The sequence below is a fragment of the Heterocephalus glaber genome, unplaced genomic scaffold (genome assembly GCF_053883595.1).
Source record: "Heterocephalus glaber isolate CG9 unplaced genomic scaffold, H.glaber_assembly_v1.0 deba00000347, whole genome shotgun sequence".
NCBI classification, from domain to species: domain Eukaryota; kingdom Metazoa; phylum Chordata; class Mammalia; order Rodentia; family Bathyergidae; genus Heterocephalus; species Heterocephalus glaber.
The window spans coordinates 33,024,186-33,040,548 of record NW_028258143.1 but is presented as its reverse complement, the minus strand read 5'-3'; the positions used below and the strand labels follow the sequence as shown (position 1 = coordinate 33,040,548).

Below are 16,363 nucleotides of genomic sequence, written 5' to 3'. Positions count from 1 at the left end.
TTTGTTCTCTAATACAAAATTTTAATGGCATATCGCTGAAGTGTACAGGGCTTACAATATGGGACAGATGGACAAAGTACTCATACTTTATAGATGGCCAAATACCAATTTGCCCTTTGTGAGAGCTTTGTGGGGCTGGGCCTTTCATTTCCAAAAAGCTTTTTGTATTTGTCCATTGATGACTCAAGCTTCACCTACATAGACTCCACAAATGTTAACAAATGAAATAATTTAGGACCTTAGGACTGTATTAAATGGCACTACTATCAAGTGATGGCAGAACAGAGAGCAAGGCGACTCTCCTGTCTGGGTTCTTCATTCCTGGCCTCTCTGACCCTTTCTGGCTACAGAGATAGAGAAGAAGGATAAAGATAAAATGAATACTTCTTAAAGTGTCATTATGAATGCAAAATAAAACCTGGTTAAAAAATAAATTGTAAAACATATTCAATAAATTGGACATTAATGAATTGACTTTTAATGAACTGATTAGAAATCCCTACTCTCAAACCATTGTAATGCACCCTGCCTCAGATATATGCTTAGCAAACAGGTGTAATCAATTACTATCTAATCCACTATGTATATTTGCCAGCTGTTTTCAAGGTATGTGACCCAAAGTAGAGTGTGTTATGGAAAGATTGTTGAGCTAGGGGCAAAAATGTTCCCTCTTTCCTTCATAACTGAAGCAAGAATGACCACACAAGTATAGAGTTGTCTGAAGCCATCTTGTCAACTGATACAGAGCCAATGAGAAGTAAACACAGAGGACAACAAGACATGGTGTGGACAGAAATAAAACCCTAATTAAATACCTGAAAACACGTAATGCGCTATTCTTGAAGACCAATGTCTCTGGACTCATCAGAAACAAGAGGTAATATCTTCTCTTTCTGAGATTTCTAAAAGTAAACTAAAATATTATGGCAAAGCATTGAGAATATTTTAAATAGTATACAATTGTAAGTAATTTTTCTATGCTCACCTTGGCAGCACATATACAAATGAAAGTAATTTTCATTGTTGACAAATACATGCAAAACCTTCTCCCAAAATATTATATTTGATTCTGCCACTATTTAGTATAATTTCAATTCAGTTCTGACTGTCCTATGTGGAATAGCCGGTGTGACCATTAAATGACTTTAAAATAAAATTTAAATGACAGCAACACAGATTTACCCAAACTTAGCTACAAAGGCTATTGAAATGAAAAAGTGCTATGAATGTAATGTACTTTACTAGTGATGTTAAGAAACGCTATTCTGCTGCCAAAAGAAAATACATTAAATTCATTATAAAAATTATTCAGTTTATTGTCACTAATAAATACTGCTGTGTACTTCCATGAATAGGGCTTGATTTCAGAGACTCTCTGTTAATCAGCATATAGATTCAAAGATGGCCAGTCTTTAATAACAAAAAAATACTTCTACTTCAAAGAATAGGTAGTATCCAGTAATAGCCTTTTTCTGAAAATGATGGCATTCATATTCCCCCAAAAGCTATTCTTTCACCTTTACTCATCACTCAGAAACCGGGCCATCATCCCAAATTGTATTAAAAGATTATTTTCATAGGAAAGCTCAATATCATGAATTTCATTCCTTTGAATAATCTTTTTATACTCCAACTCTACTTCAAAAACTTTGATCCATGAGAAAATTATTTTCAGGTTATGTTCATTTCGTTTGAGATGAATGACAGTATTTATTTCAGTTCCTCATTGTGCATTCAGGTCTCTATTAAACAGGGAAATAAAGATTCTCTTTTTGCTTGGATCAATTTCTTTAGTCCTACCATTAAGTGACTTATTTACATGAAAGAGAGAACAATTTCTAAACATTACAAATATTGAATATAATTTTCCCCTCTCCCGCCATTAGAGATATGAGACTTGCAACACTATAGAAAGAAATTGATGATGTAAGCTGCAGCTCCCCACAAAGATGAAGAGTGCAGCTACAGGATGAAACCTTGGCATTGTTGGCCCTGCAGAACACAGACACACACCAGGAGTGCTATATGAAGACACTTGGTCCAAACTTTTGTATTCTGGCATGAGAAGACAGAACACTGGCTCTCTCCTAAACACACTCGAATACCAAGTCTGAAAAATCAGCCAGGAAAGCAGCTCCTCAAAACCTGATGCCAAATGTTTAAAAATTTCCACAAGGAAATGGGCTAAGCATTGCACAGAGAAAAGAGGTAGGAGGGAAAGAGGAAAATTGGTATCAAAGGAAAAAAGATGCCTTTCTCCAAACCCTAGGGAATAAATTAATTGCCCCTCTAAGGGCAGGACTCAGACTCTGAAAGCAAACTTGCAGCACATTTTATGAATTGGAGATGACTGAGTTTTAGTGAAGTTTCTCCCTAGAATGTGCTGGTTGTGTATATTCAGACCCTACCCACTATCCTATTCCAGTTCCAATCCCACCTCCTGCAGCAAGAGTCATCTAACTTCACCAGCTCAAAGTGTTATTCTTTTCTGAAAGATGATTGTCCTTAATGTTTCTTCTCTCCCATGAATTCTCTTTTATTCAACCTTGTGTAATTGTTATTTATATTCATATCCTATCTTCCCTGATGAATTATGAACTTCTTCAAAAAAGATTCCCTTTCTCATTCTACTTTTTATCTTAGCCAAGTACTGTATTTTGCACAATATAAGGCACTGAATAAAAATTTTAAGAATATTGCATAGATACTTATATAGTCACCTGTGAAACTATTTTAAAAATAAAATATACATGGCTTCCAGGCTGCACAAACATAGACCACAGGTATGATTTGACCCACAGGCTACAATTTGCAAAGTCTTGAGTTATATCATTTTTTAAAAGTATTTGTTCATTAGAAAGCTTTTTGCTTTTTGGTGGATCATTTTGAATTACCTTTTTTAATCCTTATAATTCTGGCTTGTAATTGGGGCATGTAACAAGTGGTTTTGGCTATCAATAGCCAAACCTGATTATTTTATTCTTATTTTCTAGGACCCACTTAAAACATCTTTAGCTCCATACATCTCTCCATATTTTACATCATATTGTAATACTTTGTAAAGTTTGTACTGCAATACTCTGTAAGTTTATCAGATGCTTAAGGAGAAAAGTTTTAGTCTTCAGATTATCCCAGTAGTGGACAAATAATTGTATTCAGTGATAGAGAAGTAGCAAAAGAAAGGTAGATTCAGAACACAGCAAGTAATCAAGTTTTTGCCACCCCAAGTAGAATGTTGTTTTCCCATAGGCTAGTCAGTAGGAAGGGCCAGGATGAACACTAGAGTACATTACCTATTTCTCAGAGGAATTTACACTTAAAATTACAACTTGAAAGGGACAACTGTAGACTCTTAGTTCTGGCCTTGATGGAGTAACTAGTGGCAGGCTTGTCTTCTAGCAGCAACTAGAAAACTTGAGAATACATGAAGTAACTATTTGCAGGCATTAGATAGTAGGCAAAGAAAGACTGGTTCTAGGGAAATGGATGTAAACATATATGATCTGATGACCTATGACTGTATCTACTTTAAGAACTATAATGAAATGAGGGAAAACCTATACAGTTAGGGAGAATATTGTTGAGTTAAGTCAAAAAAGATCAGGACTCAGAGAGGCTAAAATATTTGAAGCAGAAACCAGAGAGGAGAGAGAGAGGGAGAATTTCATCAATCTACATGGAAGCCACTTCGAATTTTCTTCTAAATACCAATGGTCACGTGCAGGGATGAAAACATCATGACACTGGGCAAAGAACAACTAAATAGCAGTAAGCAGAATGTCTCCTAGATCTTACAGAGGGCTGCTAGGTACAAAAGGTAGTAAGCCTTGAATAGCTTCCTGGCATGACAACTGGGCTATGCACAGGAAGCTGGAGAGGAGGACATGGGTATCTCAGAAATAGCCTGTCAGATCCTCACTGAGCTCACTCCATAGCTCCCAAAGCCAAGGGCAACCAAATGATGCTCTGTGACCAAAGACAGGTGGAGGAATTTGAATACAGATGTGAGAGCAGATACTGAAGATGCTTTAGAACCAAAGAATAAACAAGAATGAATATACCTAAGAACATGCTCCTGTGACCAGATAATGATACTGTGAACCACATCCACTACCCCTTCCATGCACATCTTGATGTCAGATACCCTCTGAAACAGAAACCTTGGGAAAGAGAGAAACTGATTTGGGAAAACAATTAATTGACCGAGTTTCAGCTTTTGTGTTCTAATTGAAGGAAGTTCTGGGGGAGAGAAAGACATTATTTTCTAATCAGTTTAACTTTTATGATTATTATTATATTATTATGGTTGTGATCAAGATAATGATTATCTTCTACTTACCCTGATTAGTCTTTGGTTCTACCTGATCTCAACCTTCATGTCTGACTCAATAAATTTTCACTGATACATTTCAAGGTATAGATCCCATATCCAGCACCCACATCTGGCATTCCCTCCACACAAGTGCCTGTTTTTGGAATCTTCCTCCTCTATCAAAATATGCCTTTCATCTGCTCTGTGGACATCTTGCCTTGTGCATCTAATTTTTTTTAAATTCTGCCAAAAGAATCTATTCAAATGGATGTGTGGCTTCTGGTACATAAATGTTCTACTCTCACAGATATTTTCATTAGAACAATGTTACTTGGCAAAATGTTTTAAGAGTAGAACTTTATTTCTGCTGAAAAACATTGCCTCACATGAGACAGTCCTGAAGGTAACATGAAGGGTGGGTAAGGGGAGAGCTTGGAACAGAGACATCCTTTCATATTCTTTAGAAAAAATAAATATAATTTCTCATCCAATACAGGACATTTTTTAGAAGGTGCCATGATTTGAATGTGTCCCCTCCAAAACTTGGATGTTGCCAATAAGATAGTGTTAACAGGTGGGGACCTTTTAAGAGATACTGAGGTCATTCCAGCCCCTCCCTCATTCAGGTGATTAAGGCCTCATAACAAAAGGTGCGAACAGCACAAAGGGGAAATTGCCAGTGCAGAAAAGAATTAGAAAATAATATTTTCTACAGATGTATGTACAGCTGATTTCTACCTCATGTCCCACTGTTATGGCTTGTATCTAGATGTCTCCCTAAAGCTTTATGCAGTCATGGGTTTTTTTGGAGGGGGCTGGATCCAGAGTGTGTGATGTTGGGATTAAGGATGTGATGCTGGGATTTATTCATGGTGTGATGCCCACCCTGGATGTGAGTGCTACTGACCCTAAGGGCAGGTAGAATATAAGGGACAGAAAGAGAGCTGCTGTTGTTGCTTGGTGCTTTCTGCTTTTGCTGCCTTCTGCTTACCATGAACTGTTTCTCCTCTGTGATGCCCCTCTGCCGTGTCACCCTACCTTGGAGCTAGCTAACTATGGGATGAAACCTCTGCAAACTGTAAGTTATAATCAACCTTTCCTCCTTTAACTTTGAGTGTAGTGTGTTTTGTCTCAGTAACAAGAAAAGTAACTTCGACATCCACTACCCTACAGATCAATGTAGGCTTGGTTTCTTGATACTCATTCACAATCCAATTTTTTTGGCTTCAATGTTTTCAAATATCCAGCCTGCTGTCAAATATCCCCAATGTTTTAGGTTTCTCTTGTTATTGCTCTTTGTTTATTTTTAGGGTTGCCTTGTTTAAATAAATTCTGCTTTTACTTGATGTACTTTTGAAGTTTCTTTTCATATTTATAACTTATTGGTAGAGGACACCAGATCATTTGACTTGTAGATTTTCCCATTTTCTGGATTTTCTAATTGTGCACTTATATTATAATCTAAGCTCTTTGTCCCTTTTAACCTTCATGAACTGAAGGTTAGAACTAAAGTCTTGATCAAAGTGAAGTTGAATTTGAAAAGCAAAAGTCTCATAGGCTTGTGTTAGGTTTTATCTATAGGTAATATAGGAAACAAATTATGTCGGATTATCTTTTTGTGATAGATTTTTTTTTTTTGAGCATCAGCTGTTGTTTATTGACTCGTAGGTGGGCTCTATAGCAACAGGCCTGGAGGTGGCAGGCAGAGTTTGTGTGTGAAGTTCAGGTGCAGAGAACTGGTGCACAGGATGAGTGGGGAGGTCAAGGGGATTGGGGAGTAATCAGGGCCAGGACCAGAGTCTGCCATACCAGATCCACTGACCCATGTCTTCTGCCCCCAAGCTGAACATCATGGCTGGGTTCTCTGGGTATCCACTTTGTATAGGAACTGAACAGGGTACACAAAGGAAATAAGTTGCCACCTTCCAGGCAGTAAACTCTGGGGGCCTCCCTCCTCTTCTCTTGCTGGGTGGAGACATATCGTGTCCTGCCAGCTCTGGGCCACCTCGCCAGAGAGGTGTTCATCACAGAAACGTTATCTTCCCAGGTTTCCCAGCCCAGCAGTTCTCTGCTACAACCCCCACAGTGAGCGCTGCAAGCTTCTCTGGCCTAATGAATGGATTGGGGAAAGGGGCCAGAGAGGAGCTCCAGGACTGTCATGGCACAGGCACGACACATATGGTGTTGGTGAAGCCAGAGCCAGGGTGCCACCCTGTCAGCACAATGACTACATCTCCCATCTTGAAGAATCTTTGAGCCTTGCTGACGTTCATGGCCAAGTTCACGTGCAGGTCCACTTCCTCAGCCCAGGCCTGCTGCACAGGGTCCTTACACACCACAGGGAAGATGCCCGCTGTACAAGTGGGCCTGGCAACTTCTAGCCATTCCAGGTCACAGCGATGATAGGAGGACTGGGACGGTACCGCGCCACCTGGTGGGCAGACCTGCCAGATTTAGTGAGCAAGACAATGGCCCAGCTGCAGCACTTGGCAAGTTCTGTGGGGTGTCTGGTAATAGGAGCCAGGAGGCTCAGCTCCTCAAATAATTGCAAGTGTAAATGGCAGCCTCTGCCTCTCGGGCAGTCAGGAGCTGCATTCACACAGCCTCCAGCGGGTAGCCGCCCTTGGTCCTGGACAGCATAATGCAGTCTGCCCTGTCCAGGACAGCACTGGCCCAGTTGCTGCCCTCAGCCCGTGTAGGTCGGATCTTCTTGATCCTTCCCTCAAGCATCTGCGTGACCCAGAAGACGGGCTTCTGGCGCGGTTGCAGCACCCAATCATCATCTTCTGAGCCAGGAAGGACTTCTCTGCAGGAATCCTGATGCTGAGGTCACCACGGGCCATCATGAGGCCTTCGCTGGCCTGCAGGGTCTCATCAAACTGCCGCATCTCTTCGTGGTTCTTGATCTTTCTGATGATCTTAATGTTCTTCCCCTTCTCGCCCAGGACCTCCTTGCCCGCATGGACATAGGCAGGGAGTCGTAGTCCTGCTCCACCCCAAACTTCAGGTCCTGGAAGTCCTTCTCGGACACGTTGGGCAGGTCCATGGTGGCACCGGGAAGTTTCACGCCTTTCGTGCTGCCCAAGGAGCCACTATTTTCCACCAGCGAATTGAGACCGTCGTCCACGTAGATCTTATTGCCCACGTCTACCACCTTGCAGATGTTCTCAAAGTCCAGCCACAGCATATTCTCTTCGCACTTATCCATGTAAGCACTGTCCAGAGCGTCTCCCTTCTTGAGCTCCACCTCGGGGTGCCGCTGCCCTGTTTGGATCTCGGATCCCTTGGTGTCCAGGGCCCCGGCCACTGGCTGGTAGAGAATGGGGTCGGAAGCGAAGCTCTCGGTGGCTGTACGCACGGTCTTGATGGTCTCCGAGTGGCTCCAGTGAGTTCCATGAGAGAAGTTCAGCGGGGCCACGTTCATCCCAGACTTAATCATCTCCTTTAGCATCTCCACTGAGCGGGCAGGCGGCCAGGCCCATGGTACAGACGACGCTGGCGCTGCGGGCTATGACTGGGGCGAGTCGCTGTCCAGCCAACACAGGCGCCTAGGGAAGCTGTTGCGTCTGGATGAAGGCAGTCCGGGCTTCGCCGTGGGCTTCCACAGCTCCTGCGCGCAGCCTGGGCTGCCGTGCAGAAAGAAGCAGAACGCTCGGCGAGCTCGGGAGATACTGTGTTCCAGCGACAAGCACTGGGACATTAATTTCTGGGGATTTTATACTTGTTTCTCGCATTTTTCATTGAAAATTTGGTTACCAATAATAAAAGGATTACTTCCTTGTATTAATTTAGGATAATAATTCCCAAATAACAATGACAATATTTTTGCTAAAAATATGATTAAAGCATTTCCGGTTATTTTTCCTCTTTGTATATATCCTAATATTGGGTTTAGGGACAAATTACTTTGTTTGAGAAGTGCTCACAATAAATTTTCTCTGATTAAACTATAAAGTCATTACACAGTTGGATTCCATAGTTTCTTTTGCTTTAAATGTTCAGATCTTTTAAATTTTATTTGAATTTTATATTATGATGGCAAGATTCCAGAGCCAAAACTATTGATATAATCATTCAGTTGTATCAACTTTATTTCATATTCCTTTTTATTTAAATTTTCTCTTACTTGTTTGGAAAATAAATTTAAACATCACAGGAAAAGGCCTCCTTCATATACGTTCATGTCAGGACTAATGTACTCCCAGCCCACATTCTTTTACCCGTATCCCTTCATCCCCTCCAAAGATTCTTTTTCATTTTTTGTGTACATACTTTTAACATAAACAACACACACACACACACACACACACACACACATATTTTCTACATTTTAGGTAAAAGTTACTTTAAAAATATTTTTCTGATCATTCTATTTACCAGATTCTATTATGTATATTCAAATATATATATATATGATTATATATATATATGATTATATATATATGAGATTTTATATATATATATATATATATATATATGATTATATATACAAGTTTTTAACTTCATGGCACTCCACTCTGGGCATATCACAAAATAATGTGTTGCTACCAATCTTTCTCCTCTCATTGGTAGTTTGTCTCTAATAGCCTCTGCAACTCAGTAAAGAACTAAATTTCCTCAGGTAACCAAACCCTAATGCTTAGCATATTTAACATTTCTATTAAATCTCCCACCCCTTTAAAAATTCTCATCTTGTTTAACTTGGTAAAGTAGCTGCCAGAGTATCTCTCCTCCAACACAGTTCCTATCCCAGAACTTGATCCTAGAATTGAATTTAGAGATTACCTAGATCAATCTGTTTATTTCCCAGATGAGAAAACTGCAATCCTAAAGAATAACTGGTTGTAACCCAGGTCACAGAGTCCTCCTAGCTCACCTAAATAGGAGATTCACCATAAAGTTAAGGAATAGATGCTTCAAGCTCAATTGCAAGGCTACTTCCAAAATACAGTGATAAAACCTAACAACATCTTTATATTACCATTTGCCCATGTGAAATTTTTAGAAATAAATTTTTAAAACTGAAATTCATTAAGGCCACTCTCTCCACTCTGACTTCCCTATTTCATGTTTGAATTAGGTACCATTGGAGAGGCAGTAGGAATTTTGAGGATCTGGCTGAGAGAGTATTAGTCAAAGAATATACTCCTCCTAATATGGATGGGGAGAGGCACCATTTCTCTTGTCAGACATAAATGTATTCATTAAATAAGTGAGATAAAAATTAAATTAAAAATTAAAGGAATGTGAAATATCCAAATGAACAATTAAATCGATAGAAATTATTCAGACATTAAAAAGGGAATTGTTACAAAAATTTTAAGTTTCTACCAAAAGTAATAACTCATTAAAAATAAGAGATAAACTTTGAATTTAAAATGGATTCATGGAATCATTGCTAAATTGATTAATGGAAAAGTAATTATATGAATACATTAGAAAAATACAGTTCTTGCTTAAGATGAAATGCTGATGATGACCAAGATAACATAAAGTAATACATCACTATTACAACAATATTGATAAGAAACCTACTTAATGGATGCCATCAATTTCAGAAGTATTTAAAATTAGTTACTGCCCCCAAATTTTAAAAGTCCTGAATGTACAATTTATATGAAAGAAATCTGGTGATAGTTTTCCAACTTGACACTTTATTAACATTATATGACCTTAGCAATGATGAATTGAGAAGCTGAAAGACAGTTTGCTAAGTTGAATAACAGAAATCATTTCTGATCTATTGTGGATTCCTATTCTACACAGACTACATGGTTAATACTTTAAAAAATTGAGGCCAAAGAAAATATTTAACAACTCAAAATAGCTCTTGTCATTCTTAAAGGTAATCCTTATAACAATAATAACAGTACAAGTACTCTCTATGCCAGATACTTTAGGATAAGCAAAAACAAATAAGAGAAATTTCTGCTGCTGATTTAGGTGAATAGGATTATGACAAACAAAGTTTGTGGAAAACAAGTGTACTAAAAGGAAAACAAGAGCAACTCAAAGCCATTTGGGAAAGCACTAGTGGTTTCTTTCTTCTTCTTCTTTTTTTTTTTTCGGTACCGGGGATCAAACTTGGGACCTTGTGCTTTGAAGGCAGGTAGCGGCACCACTGAGCTAAATCCCCTGCCCTAGTGATTTCTTTTAAAATAAAGTAGATGCTGGTGTTGGAGGATAGAAATGACTTAAGTAGGCAGAGATAGAAGATAAGGAATTCTAGGTAGAGATAATAGTATGATAAGAAAAAAACAGAAGTAAAAAATTGTACACTGTGTCAAAGAACAGCAAGATATTCTATATAGCTAGACTATAAACTATTCTTTGGAGAGACATATTAGAAAAAGAATACATCAGGATCAGAACAGACATGAAAATTGAACTCCATTTTGCATTTCTTCAAGTGAAACAGTACTCGTGCTTATGATGATTCAGTGTGCACCATGGAGGAGAGATATGGGGAGAAAGAGACTTATGGCAGGAAAAAGACCTAGAGCACCTTAACACTGGTTCACACCAGAGCTGATAAAGTTTGACCTATGGTTGTGGGTAAAATAGAAATAAAAAACACATCTATGATTCACTGTGAGATGGAAACAAATAAACTGGAAAACGGATTCAGTATTGGAGATGCGGTAGTAGTAAATAGTCCGCACTTTCAAATATAGATTCAAATGGCTAGGGGTGAAATACACAGTTTGGGTATTCTCTATGTTCTTCACCTTTTAAAGTAATGCAAGAGCAAATGACATTGTTCTTTTCCCCCAACAGCCTTTTAAAAATTCTAATATTGATGACCTTGTTTCTCTAAGGAAATACAAATTTTAGAAGAAAATGAAGGGCTTCCTAAAACTGGTTGCATCAGAAAGCTACTGAATAGAATATCCCATTTGTTGATTTTCATAGAAATTTTGAGTTCCATTTCATCCTAAATCTCTTAACCTAGAACTTTACTGTCTTTTTTCAATCATTATGCCCTTGTTCTGCAATGCATGTATAAATCTCTTGATTGTAAGAACTCTCATCTGATTATAATAACACATATTTGCGTGCAACATGTAAAAACTTCCAATTTCCTAGTCAGAACTCCACACTAGATTTACCCCCAAGTAGTATATTAAAATACTATTTTGAAACAGCCAGAATAACTTATGAGACAAAGTCACTGGCCTAGTGGAATGGTAATATTCAAATAACAATGATCATGATTTAGATGGAGTTCAGATCATACCAGGTGCAATCAATGAATGCATCACTTTGCTAGTTCTCCTAAACAAGAGAGATTTGAAAAGTAATTCCTACCTTTCAGCAACTTTCTGTGCCTTTGGAATAAGAGGTATAGTCTTGCTATTTGGGGCAATTATTGAATTAAACACTATAACAAGTGATTCAATCTTAGTCAAGTACAGTTAGGCATTCAGAACAGAAAACATGCATTGTTCTTGAAAGATCATTCTGCTTAGGATTAGCGGTGAAAAGGGAAAGGAACACAAGAGTAAAAATGCAAACTCAAAGCAGTAGTGTGAGTCCAATAAACATAAGAAACAGAACAGATGCTGATTTAGGTGAAATATAAATAGTAAAAGCAGAAGAACTGACTAGAATGAAAATGCTTTATCATATACACAATTCTCTGACCGAGGGTAAGACAATCTAAGTGGAATTTTTAGGGAAAAGGCATATTCATGACGACTTGGATACTAGGGAGATGCCGGCGGCAGGAAGGCCAATAGAGAGCTACGTTAATAAGAAGCAAGGACAGCAAAATGATTTGGATGCATATAAAATTGCAAATGAGAAGGCAAAGCCAAGTCTTTAAAAGAAATTCTGTTTCTGTATGAACTATTAGGACTGTTATGACTATTAGAAAGCAAAAAATTAAAAAATTAAGGATAAATTTTTTAATGCTGCTAAATTAAAATAGGCTATTTTTTGTACCCTTAAAGTACTTTTTAATCTGTGTATTTACTTAGCTCATCCATATTTTTTGGCTAACCATATCAAACACACACTATAGGCAAACATATCAATGTAAAGTTTCAGCACAAAAAGAAACACTTTGCCAGTTTTTTGGGTGAGAATAGTAAAAAATGGTAGAAGACATAGTATCTGATTTTTAGTAGTCTGCATTTCTATACCAGCAATTACATCTTTTCATCTATTTGTTTCTTGGCAGTCCATAGTTATTTTTCCATGACCAGTCTGCACATATAATTTTCCATTTTCTATTGAGTTGTCTTGTCTAGTGGACTTTTATATCTTACATTAAAAGATGTAGTGTATATACATTTCTCCTAATATCAACTTAACCCATGTGTGAAAGAAGAATTGGATTTATAGATATTCTGAAATTTTAATTTAAATATCATCTTACATGTGAGAACATTTGCCATTTGCTTCTAGACATTTGTCATTTATCAGTACAGTGAATTGCTGAAGTGTGTATACATTTTTTTGGCAGACTCTGTATATATACTCTGGCACATATATATATATCATATATATCATATATAATCTAGCATATATATATATATATAAGCTAGATAACTTAAGTTGACTTGAGTCACCATTCAGCATCATGAATGATACCTAATTAATCTAAATTAGTAGTTCTTAGAATTTTCTTTACACTCTTAAAATTATCAAGGATTTGAAAAATCTTTTGTTTGTGTAATTTCTATCTATAAATATTTACTATAAAAAATTAAAACTAAATTTAAAAAAGGTTATGATCTACTTAAAATAATAATACAATAAACATATATATATATATATTTTGGAAATCACTTATCAATTTTAATTCCCCTATTTTTTTTCTTAAATTCTTTTATTGGTACATTTTAGGTATACAACATGTTTACATTTATCATTGGGTGCTTGTACCTGTACATGATGTATTTTGGTTCTTATTTTCTCCACTACCTGGGTACACTTCCACCCCTCCACCTCTCCCTATTTACAAAGACTTTGTTTCCACTTTTTCCTTTTCTCATAATTTTTCCTTTCCCTTCTTATCTTTTCCCTTCCCCTCCCTCTTCCCCTACCCCTTTGGACCTTTTCTTCCTATTTCAAATTATCAATTATTCGTTTTAATCCTTTTAATTCTTATTTACACTTTCAGTTTCTCACACTAGAGAAACTATTTGATATTTACACGTGTGTGTCATATTTATTTCACTTAAGAGTATGGCCTCAATATGCATCCATTTAGCTATAAATGCCTCTGTTTTCTCATTCTTTATGGCTGAGTAGTACTCCATTTTATTAAAAAACCATATCTTTATCCAGTTTCCAGTTGATGGGCACTTGGGCTGTTTCCAAGCTTTTTTATGAAAATAGCTGTATTTACCAAACTAAAACAAACATAATAAGAGGAAATGCATTGTTTCATATTTTTGCAGATCTTTTAAGTCTCTGGCTTGCAAAAAATAGATTCTAATACCTGATTTTTCATACCATTTACTGAGTTTTGTTGTTTGAGTTACCTGGAGAAAATCAGTCCATATACAAGCGTTTAATTGGAGAAAAAAAGGATATTTTAATGGTTTTTTCAGATGATTGTAGATATTCTTTTTTGATGCTATATCAACAACTGCTAGTTGTAATATAAAATCTGAAACCATGTTAGACACATTTTATACACTTTAAACACTATACATTAAAATTTATTGCTCTGTTTTATAGTATAAATGAATCATTTATCAAGCATGATTCTGTAGCATCATACATTGGTCATTTGGAAAATACTGATTCTAGAAGCTATGCAAGTCTTCTAAATCAGGACATATTTCATTATACAATATCCAGAAAAGCCACATTTGTTAGTATCATCATCAATATAACCTGAAAAGTCTTTTAATATTGGGAAGGTATTGGCCCATGATGACAGACGTAAGTCTTTTGCTGCTAAGTTTCGACTCCAACTTTGACAAAAAAGTATTAAGTGGTTTCCTGGAAGTGGCAGCTTCCCCTCATTTGTTTGCAAGAAAATGTCTAGCAAATATCCAAATCTGAATAACAGTTATTTGTCTACCAGTGGCTCTTTTTTTAAAAACAAATTTTGGCTTTCTAAGCTGTGACCGGCCAGGAGAGAAAAGCAACTTGAAGCTCCGTGGCCGTCCCGGGCCCCGCCCACGGCACGGTGAGGTCCGCTTAGCCGCTCACGCCCCACCACCACCACCACCACCACCGCGCGCCTCCTACATTCCGGCTTTTCTGCTACACCTTGTCCCACACTACAGAGGCACAGGAGATTATAAAGACCCTTGTGCTGAGCGCCACAAGATAGAGCAGAAGCTAGTAACAGAAAGAGGGCTTCTCAGGCTCCTAGATGAAAACTGAAGCTCAGCAGAAAAGTAAAGAGAATCTCTACAATAAAGGCACATCAGACCACTGTACTTGGTCTGCTGCTGGCTTGCTGAGACTCGTTGACTCATATATGCACACGGATTCCTACGTTGCCTACTGTGACAGCAGAGACATACCCTGAAGGAGGCCCATAATTTCTATTGCTATTTGCAAAAAAGAAAAAAAATTTTTTTTCTTATTTTTAATTCTTAATTTTTACTTGTTTTCTACTCTTCAAAGTTACACTTTTCTTTCTTTTCTTTCTTTTATCTTCTCTCTCTCTCTCTCTCTCTCTCTCTCTCTCTCTCTCTCTCTCTCTCTCTCTCTCTCTCTCTCATTCTCTCACTGTCCCATATTGCCCCTCATCTCCCCATTTGTTCCTTTCTGCACTGAATTCGGATTTCTCCCTTATTTTTTTTTTCTTCTCTTTTTCCATCTCTTGATTATCGTTAGGTTTAAAGGAAAATAAATTCGGTATCTAGCCTCCTTGTTGCTGTTAGGTAATTCTATTCACATCTTTCTTCTTTCATTCTGACTTTTTCTCTTGCCTTTAACAACTTCTTAGAGTTTGAGTGATCTTTCTGTGTCTTCTGGCCTCACCACTAATCTTACCTGTTCTTCTACCTGTCCCTCCCTCCCCAACTCCTTTTAACTCCCCAGGCTGAAGGGGAAAGATGCTATATTGAAGAGTTTATTCATTATAAACTTATGTTGAGTTGGTCCTCAGTTTTAAATTAACTTACATAGTTAAAAGTGATAGATTAATAACTACCACAAATTGTCATTTTCTAAGCTGTGCTTCATGCTATGGTATTGCTGACTATGTTATTTGGGCTAACATGATGTGATTGATCTAATTAGTTTTCCTTCCTGGTATAAGAAAAATAAAATAGCTTCAGAGTCATTAGAGCCTCAAAACCCAAACACAAGCTATATCTGGAAGACACCTCTGAAAAGCAATCATTCCACAAGGCTTTTAAACACAAGCAACAAAGATACCTACATTAAGCAAAATATCAACCCAGGAATTAAACCAAGAACAGTACCAAAAACAAAAATGAGAAGACACTCCAGCAAGGCAGAAACACAGGCTTCCATGCCAAAAAAAGGAAATTCTGGGGGAAATGAGGTAGAAAAGTCTGATAAGAAACCACTTGGACACCCTGAACTGATAGCACAGGAAGTAACAAAGCAGATGTATGAGGCTCTAGAAAATTTCAAAACAGAAATAATCTCCCAGATAAATACAGATATGGTGAGCAAAGTGAAAGACATGATTAGAAGCTCTAGAGCAGAAACAGATAAGAAAATAGATGAGATCAGAAACATGCTGGAAGCCATGAATGCTCAGCATAAGAAAGAAATGGAAAACATGATCCCCCAACATAAGAAAGAAATGAAATCCACGAAACAGATTCAAACAGATATTCAGGAGATTAAAAACTCTATTGAAAGCATGCAGAGCAGACTAAGAGAATCTGAAGATAGAATATCAGATATAGAAGACAGGATTGCGGTTAAGGATCGTGAAAACAGAGATTTCTTAAAGATAGTAAGGGACTATGAGAAATCAATCCAAAAACTGCTAGATGATGCAAAGAAGAATAACATAAGACTCATAGGAGTCCACGAAAAAACAGAAGAAAGTACAACTGACATAAAAAAAACTGTTCACAGAAGTAATAGTAGAAAACTTCC

The 16,363-nt window shown here is 37.4% G+C and overlaps 1 pseudogene; it reads right to left on the bottom strand.

Moving 5' to 3' along the window:
• Positions 1-6,468: 6,468 nt before the first annotated feature.
• Positions 6,469-8,046, bottom strand: LOC101720470 (pyruvate kinase PKM pseudogene; annotated as a pseudogene).
• Positions 8,047-16,363: the final 8,317 nt, after the last annotated feature.